Raw genomic sequence first — 9156 nt, forward strand, 5'->3', positions numbered from 1 at the left:
ACCGCTCGAAATATTATTCCACATTTTTCATACGATAACGTTTCGATCGTATCGCGCGCGCGCGCGCGGTATTATTTTGATTTTTCGAGCACGCAACGCTCGTAAATGTTATTTTAAATCGAATTAAATTCGCGCGAGAGGTATCTGGTTGCGAAACCGAGTACCGGGAAGCAACGAAGAGGGTGAAATAGCAATAAACTATAACTAAAAGGCATGTAACCGCGACGCAAGATAAAGCTGTACGTAGAAAAATTCACGATACTCGCGTGCAGTTCTCGCCGGTAAACGAGTCGAAAATTCTCACGAAAATTATATCCTTACCAAGAGTGTAAAATTGCAGCACGAGGGAGGGAGAAAAAGGATTAATCTCGTGATAAATGGCGCATTTCGTGCAAAATTACCGGCGAAACGGGGAACGAAATCGGGTCTCTGGTAGCACGCTAAACACAGTTCTAAATGAAATATATAATCCGAAAAATATATATCGTTTCACGTCCAATGATCATCACGTCCGAGCACCCTGTGTTTCGGTATCATTTTCCAGGAACACAGCCAGCCACGGGATACGCTGGAATTACTCTGTCCTCCCCCTTTTTACCCTTCGCTCTCGCACCGCGTCTGCTCGTGCTTACTCGGTTAATAGGGCACATTAATTTTGTAATTAAATCGTCGCAGATAATAACAGAGCGCTTTGGCCCAGCGTCCCTATCAGGCTGCAATCCCAAGTCATGACGAGATTATTAAGGGCCAATTACAGCGCGTTTTATTGGCGGATAGAGCGCGCCACGGGTTTCGCCTGGACGTCGATTACCGCCCTCTACTTACCTCGACAGTGATTTATCGTGACACGAACTTCCTTGCCCGGGAATTGCTTCTTTATCGGGCGAATCAATCGTAGAATTTCGTTAGGAAAACGTGACATCCTCTTCTTGCACTGTCGCCGGATCCAGCGTCTCGATCTCGCGGCGCCCGCTCTCGTCTCGATCGATGAACGCCGATGGCTGCCAGACGAATGTTAATGGTCAAGAATACTCTCTTCGAATCCGTTCGAATTTGTACTCCTGCCTCGGTTATACCTTTACGAAGCTTCTCGTTGCCCGGAGAAAAATTTTATGCCATTATCGAATATGCCGGATGATGAATGCGAGATTAACGACTGCCTTTTTACACCGTTCACTACCCGCATTTATACGGACAGTAAAATTCGACGTCGCGTTAACATCGTGCCCTAGAAATTTCATCGCGAGAGTAATTGCCTCGGGACCGCTTTCAAAGGTTAATTATACCTTTTTGCGTCACAGAAACGTTGGATCCTCGGTCGAAAGGAGCGCGATAAAAATTCAGTTACGCGAAATCTCGGGAGGAGGAAGGAAATTTTCGCTTTCGTCCAGTCTCGCCTTTCACCTGTTCTATCGCGGGGATCTATCGAAGTTTCTGCTCCTTTGCTTGACAACGCCGGATTACGGGGTCTAGTTGCGTCAGTCGAACGATCCGACGGGTGCATGGCTGGAAGGATTTTTAGAATAATCGACGTCTCATTACTGAATTTCCCGCGGTATCCTCGGTGAAATTTACGAGGCAGACGTGTTCGATCCCTCGATGCAGATGCATTTGACGCCTGGAGCTCGACCAACGCTCCGATTCCCATGATCTCCCTCGATCGACGATCTCCGATCATTAATCGTCTCGTTTCGCAATCCTGTTGCAACGATATTCTAGCCGTGTTCGCGAGAGTTTACGCGATCCTTGAAGTGGACGATCGGTGGTACGAGAAGCTTCTTGCGACATCCCGCTGTTGCGGGGAAGAAGAACCTTGATTCGCTGTACTTCTCGCTTTTAGCGCGGGGAACGTCGGGTAATTATATTAAACTATTCGTCTTGAAAGTTAATTACCATCCGGAATGATAGCGGCTTTCCGAGCCCGAAGTTTCTGCCGTGACTTATTGCATATACAAGTTTCCACTTTTGGCATTGGTCTCGCAGAATAAAAGAGGTTTTTGCCAGCCGAGAATTAATTGCAATATTTAACACCTGCCTCCGCCGCGCTCTTCGATATTGAATACCGCGGTTCCTTTTTGTGATAAACTTTAATTAAAGAATCCAATTTTAACTACGGACGATGAAGAACATTGTGCGAAAACTCGGTGCGTAAATTGAAAGCCGAAGGTAAAAATAACGAGTGGAAAATAATTGGATGAAAATGCAGGTTATGTGACATTTTGAATTATTCGCGTGCAATGCAGTGATTTATGTGGAACTCGATACGATGCTTTTTCAACTAAACGCTATACTTTTCGAGATATATATAGACGCGTCCTTTAAAATGCGCTCGATCTTCAAATAACCTTGGCTACGACCTCGATGATCAATAATATCCCTGGAATGTTCCTGAATTGGTCTTGATCGTAGGTTACCCGACTTTAATGACTCTTCGTGATATTCGAACGACCTTCGTTACAAATGACACGATCTCGATGACCCCTCGTAACTTTCGCATGATTTATGGTGTATTAACCTCACAGGTGCTATTTACGTATTTTACCATTTACTCGCAACACCGATTACATTTCAATCAATCCTGAAATCTGGTGGGATTTGTCAAATCCGTGTCTCGTAATTGGTGGATATTGCGGTTGCAAAATACACGCCTGCTTTTCACTGTGCGATGTACGCTTGCGTAATTAGAAGAGGCTGGAATAAATAACGCGGTATCGAAGGTAGCCAGAGAAGGTGCAAAAGTGGTCCCCGTAATTTCCGCGAATTAAACGCGTACTGGGTTGAATTACATGGAATTAAGCTGGATTTTATAAATTGCTGTAATCGCGTTACGTCGTGTATTCCTCCGCGGTTGTGCGAAGCCAAAACGAGTCGACGATCAACAGGTGATCAGGAAATTTCACTTTTAATTAAGTGGCTGGTAATTACGAGAACACCTATCTGCCGCGAGGAAGGTAAATTGATGGCACTCGCTCGTTGGGAGTTGTTTCGTGTACTTAATCGGATTCTTGACATTGATTCTGCACTTATTAACTCCTTACCACCACGTAGCTGTCGCGAGTTTGAAGAAGCTTATCTTCCAACTTGTCAGACTCATTGCTCGAAAGCGAATACGCGACATAGCTTAAGGGGTGTCGGATGATCCACGAATTTACACGTTTCGATATCTCGAAAGATACGGTCGGAAGTTTAAATAGCATTGCAGCGGTTAATTAAAGAAATTCCCACCGCGAAAGTGATACCAAAAATTTAAAGAACAGATACATTTTTATTTTAATCGTGTAATTATCTAGGTACCCAAGCGATTTAAATTTCTAGGAAATTCTTTCTTCGCTCGAACCTAAATTTCCCAATTATATTTTTCGAGTAATTTCGATTTTAACCGACTCTCGTATAAATCCAAAATTTGGGAAGAAAGAGGAGAATTTTTGTTCAGCCTTCCCTGTGTCCACAGTCGCCATTCCTTCGCGGAGGGTAGCCGCAAAAAGTTCACTCGCGCAACAGCTGGAGAACAAGAGGAGACGGAATATTTTCAGGTGATCGGCGTACGGTAACAAGAAGGACAATTAATTTTAATTGTCTTGTCCGAACAGAGCGTAGGTACGTGTGGTACGGCGAAAACGGGTAGAATATTTCCCGGCGGGTCCATTAAAAGCCGCTGCTTGTAATTGCACCGCCCGATGCCTTCCTTTCTCGTACGTCTTCCCTCGGGCTTCTTCAGATTTAAGTACTCTACCGGCATGTCGCTCGTCCACGCTCACGTATCCGTTGCTGTGCGTGGTCGTATCGCGTTCCACGTGCTCCAATTATTAAAACTCCATGGTAGATCCGGCTATTTCTCCACTAACGGCAATATTCTCGGGATAATCGCGAGCTCTGAATCGCGCCTGCTAAGTGAAACTGCATAAATTAACGTCCGATTGACGAATCAAGCGCTATTAAATTCCACGAAGTAAATAAACCGAAAGTTTTGAATAATATGAAAGAGTGGTGTTTGCTAGGAAATTTGAAGCGTTGGAATAGTATTATATATAGAATTTGATTGCGGATTTATTGTCGTTTCTGTTGATTTTTATACCAGCAGAAGAGGAAAAATTGTAGCTTCCATCGTCTTTTAATTCTTTCCATTTTTTTTTTTATAAATTAACGAAAAAGAGGAAATTGGAGAAAATCAGGGAAAAGGAAAAATTCTGTGAAGTCGTGACAAGTAGTCGTATCTCAACGAAACGATTGATATACGTAAATATATTTGCAAAATTGCCAAAAATAGTGGATCCGAGTGTGACGTAAAGTTTGAGCAAAGGGAAGCAGCACCAAACTCAAAGACTGATGTCTGAATTAGATTTCCTCGTCGTTAAACCCCCGGGTGTTTTACGCGCAAGGTAGGTTTCTCGTGAGTCAACACGAGAGGTAGGAAAAGGCTGGATTTATGTAGGAAACGTGACCCAACCGTGGTGCCATTCACTTGGCGGACACGCGATAACGAAGCAGGAAGCACGGTATGCCGATTTCACGAAATCCTTCGAAACTGATCTTCTTAGGACGTGCCAGGACATCAGGATGAAGCGTTAGGAGACGATTCGACGTCTACGTACTGCCAACAATAAGCGCTAATGACCATCTCTGAACGTGTCAATACCGTATTTTGTACACAAACGTCACCCTACAATGGCACCCCCTGCTGGCCGACAGAAAAGAGAAACTAAAACATGTTACTTCTGTTCGTCGACACGCCTGAGCTGGAATGCAGCGCGAGGATTATGCCAGGATTCGATGGAACTCGATACCGAGTTAAGTCGAACGCCGGGACCGAGGTCGATGGGAAATTATTACTGCGATACAGGAAAAACATTAACGCTCTTTCCGTCGATATCGAGCAACGTATTAAAATTCATGCGTGGGCGAGGTCGGGAATTAAAATGCAGATGCATTGTAACGTGGATATTTTACGGTCGGCTACGATGTTCCTTGACTCTGGTTTCCGTTGCCGGAAATTCTTTGTCGAATGAAATATAGCCGACAATTCACGTGATCCACTTAATACAGCTATTTTTAATCCCGTCCATTTTTTAAATCAAAATGTAACCAGAGAACAACGAATGGTTACACAAACACAACCACGGATAACTAAATATTATCGTAAATAAATATTCTTGTCACAAGGATCGAATATTATATTTATCACAACTTCCAGTCGCAATGGTGGTAATTTTAATAAAATATATTTAAATGGAAAACGGTGTTGTTCCTTAAACTAATAAACGTCGTGGAACGTCAGGGGAATGATGAAACGGGCACGATAGGGAAAAAAGGGACAGGAAAAGTCCCCCCAGAGGAAGTACAGATGGATGGACGTCGTGGGTCCATCGAGAAAACGGATGAACAGGGACGATGTTACACGCGAGGCACGGTTATGATGAAAAATTGTTTGTACAAGGCAGGTGTTTGCTCGAAAAGATTCTTAAGGGACGTCGCTGTCCTACGACATTCTTCGTGGCCGCGCATCAGTCATCCCGGACACCTTAGGACTAGTTAGTTGGTTTTCGCGGGCGAGGAGATAAAAATATTTCATAACATCCCCGGTAGGAATTTTACGAGCCCATCAAGATTCGGTTTTATCTTCTCTCAAAACCCGATATCCAATTTCCATTGGATAATTTATTGAGGATAAAGAACGGATGACAGGCGATTCGAAAACGATCACCGATCAAGCAGAATTTAATGGCGTTGAATCTCTGATAGATAGACGCTTTCCACCCGGAAGGTAGGAAATTAATTTCACATAGGACGTGGTTTAACCAACTAGAATTACTCTTTCACGATTTCCAGAGAACATTGTTCGGGAACGAAAACAGCCATTAAAAGTGAATTACTGGGTACACAGCTTATTGGGCAATCGACTCGAATGGAAGCCGCGTAAAACTATAATTTACGGTTAATCCTTTTGGAACGAGCAGGATTAGTATGCAGAGGATGCAAGCCGTCCGAAAAACAGGCTTTTATGATTTTCCCCCGATCCTTATCTCCAGTCAGTGGACGGTGTCCGCGATGATTGGTCGTCCTACGTCTGGACGCGGACGTCTAGGGGTTTGGCTCGGAAACGAGCGGTGTTACAACGGTTCCTCCGCGTCATCCATTTTCACCCCCCGCTGTAGCACCCTTCGGTTCGGCGATAACGATCAACGCCTTCAAAATTATTCCACACGCGAGCCATAATTTTCGAATTAAAGGTACACGTTAGGCTACGTGTGACTTGGACGATGAAAAAGAGAGGCGCACGCTCGTTGATGACCGTTCGCGCGGGAGCAGAGGAAGGGACAATAAAGAGGGGCAGGAAGGAAGAAGAGGAAGAGCGAAAAACTTAATTGGTCGCTGGATTTACATAATTGGCGTAGAATCGCGCGACGAGGCATAGCTGAGTTCGCCGTTGCTTGCAGCGATTTCATCAACGACGTCAGGATAATTACAAACGACGAGGTGGGACATTTTTATAAGGGATACGTTATGTCGCCGATCCCCGAGGAAACCGGGACACCGTTTCCGCCCGTTCAAAAACACCTGCGAAACGATCCACGGTTAATTACAGATTCGTAAAATCCTGAAAATGTGGAAGCCGTTCTTTTTACGGCAACTGGCGCGCTGTTCCAGGGATAAATTTCAGGGGCACCCGGAATCGTTTGTACCCTGGGCAATTGTGAAGACGTGGCGTGCATGCCGAAATTGTTTCTGGTCAGAAATTCGGCAGCCAATCTATACGACGCATCGCGTAATCGAATATCTTACTTTAAACCCTAATTTTCGGCTTCGCTGCGAAAATTGATATTTTACGCAAAGTGTCATTTCGGCACAACAAAATGTCCGGATAATAAAAATCTACGTTATCGTAATTTTAAAAAATTCCCGTATCTATTCGACTCGAAGATAATACGCGAGGGGTGGTATTTCAAAATGCAAAGATATTTTACGCGGGAAAAATAGAGCATAGAAAGTTGCGTCTACTTTGTACAAAGTAACGAAACAACCCCCTACCCTGCAGCGTTTGCTCTCCAAAGAGGAGGAAAATTTACAACGAACCATACGCATCTCCGCGACGTATCTCAATCCAAAAGGACGAGGCAATTTCGCTGCGTCCCGCGACAGCTAAAAAATGCCCGCGACCCGACGAGAAGAGGTACGAGTGTAAAACTATTTACAATGTAAATATCACGTTTCACGTTCGCCTCCCATTCGTTCACGGCAATTTACCGCGTCGCACCGCGAGAGACGCGATATTCCAACGAGGCGTTTAGTATGCCGCGACAAACGCCGATCCACCGTTTCCTCCCGTCGCTATATTACAGCGATACGTTGCTTTCCGGCGAGGGAAGCTGAGGCGGGAGGTCCGCACGCGTCTCGCCAGGAAGCGTCCCGTGGTAAAACAAAACCCACCGAACAGTGCCGGACGATTTCTCATGCAGCCACAATGGAAGGGTTGAGTGGTCGTACAATAGAGGTACAAGGCGCTCGGCTAGTTTACACGTAGATAATTCAGCCGCGATAGCGATCTCCATCGTTGATTAATTATCGAAAGTTGACGCGCCGCGGTGCCCATCCCCGAGGAACGCGACGCGGCTACCACCTGCGTCCTGGAACACGGTTTATCGTCTTGCCACTGCACTCGCGATACCTCCTGCCCTGCGACACTTTCCTCTCGAGTTCTTCCTCCTCTTCGATGCTTTACGCGCGATATTTTCGTACCGTAAATTTAACAATTTCTTTTTCTCGGCAATTTTATTTTCTTGACCATCATTTTCGAGATATCTTTGCGAAGTATCTTTAATTATAGCTTGGGGTACATGTCAAAGTTCCTGAAAAAATTTTGTCTTACATTTTAGAGCTTCTTATAGAACGTAGTTTCATGTTATGGAATATTTTTTGTATTAATTTCCTTTAGAAATTCTTCGGTAATTTTCTGCATACCTTTTTGAACGATTTTTTTATTTTTTGTTTTATCTACAATATTTTTGAAGTCCTGTTTGAAATATATTAATTTCCTATGCCTTCCTGTCTGAAGATCCATTAACTTTCTTTCACCTGTGGCTAAGATAAGACTTTCTCCGATTTGTTGTTTGAATGGAATGAGATTTATTTAAAAAGTTAGTATTTCTATGGAAATGACGGCACAATAGGGTCTCATAATATTCGATGACCCTACCGAAATCCATGCTCGAATCGTATCGATTTGCAACCCTAAAAGTGGTCGGCAACGTTGATGATCGCCGCGTGTACGAACCGATCCGTCCTCTAATTAAAGCCCCCGAAGAAGGACGTTAATTATTCGCGTCGTTTCTGACAGACAAATGATACCTGCCAGTCTTTCGTGGAACCGGCATCATCGGGGGAAATATAATTGCTCGGCGTGTAATTGTTATTCGAACGTAGTAACACGAAATAGTCGGACACCCCGCTGACTCGTAATAACTTCTCCTCCCCAAAGAAATCTTCCGGCTTGGCAATTTAAAAAAGTCTCGCAGGTAGAACGAAATCTAGAAATCTTTGACTGTTCGCCTGTCGGAATAAATTAGATTCAACGAGAAATATGATACCTCGGGAGCCCTGTTCCCGTAGACCGTGTCGAAATTTCGACTTTTCTCATTCCCAAGCGTATCCGCGAGATTACCTGGAAATCGAGGCAAATTACAACTTTCGATCCCGTTTAATTTCTTTCCCCCGTTTTTTTCTGAAAAAGTCATTTCGCGAAATAAATATTCGTCGGAACAACTTTCGCGTGGAATATTGTTTGCGTAACCGGAAAGAATTTACGATTTGTGCCTGAAACTAGGAGATCGTTGAATAAATTAAACTTAATCCTCGTGTCGGTGTTGATTAATACTAATTATCTAGCGTATAATTTAAATACGTAATGGCGAGAAATTACTTTCTACGTACGTGACGCGCGAGATTAATCTCTCGGCAAGTTTTGAGGCTAGTAAAATATAAAAAGAACACGTAGCAAGGTGTGGAGTGAAGTATACATTTCTAATATCAAAGTCATTAAACTCGGGAATGAACTCGTCAATTTCACAGGAATCCAACAACTCCGGTTACCTTATGATGAACGACACACGCCACTTTATCGCAATCAAGGCATCAGATAAAGAACTGCTCGAGTCGGAAGAG

Source organism: Eufriesea mexicana, unplaced genomic scaffold, assembly GCF_001483705.2.
Source record: "Eufriesea mexicana isolate 0111107269 unplaced genomic scaffold, ASM148370v2 scaffold507, whole genome shotgun sequence".
In the NCBI taxonomy this organism is placed as follows: Eukaryota; Metazoa; Arthropoda; class Insecta; order Hymenoptera; family Apidae; genus Eufriesea; species Eufriesea mexicana.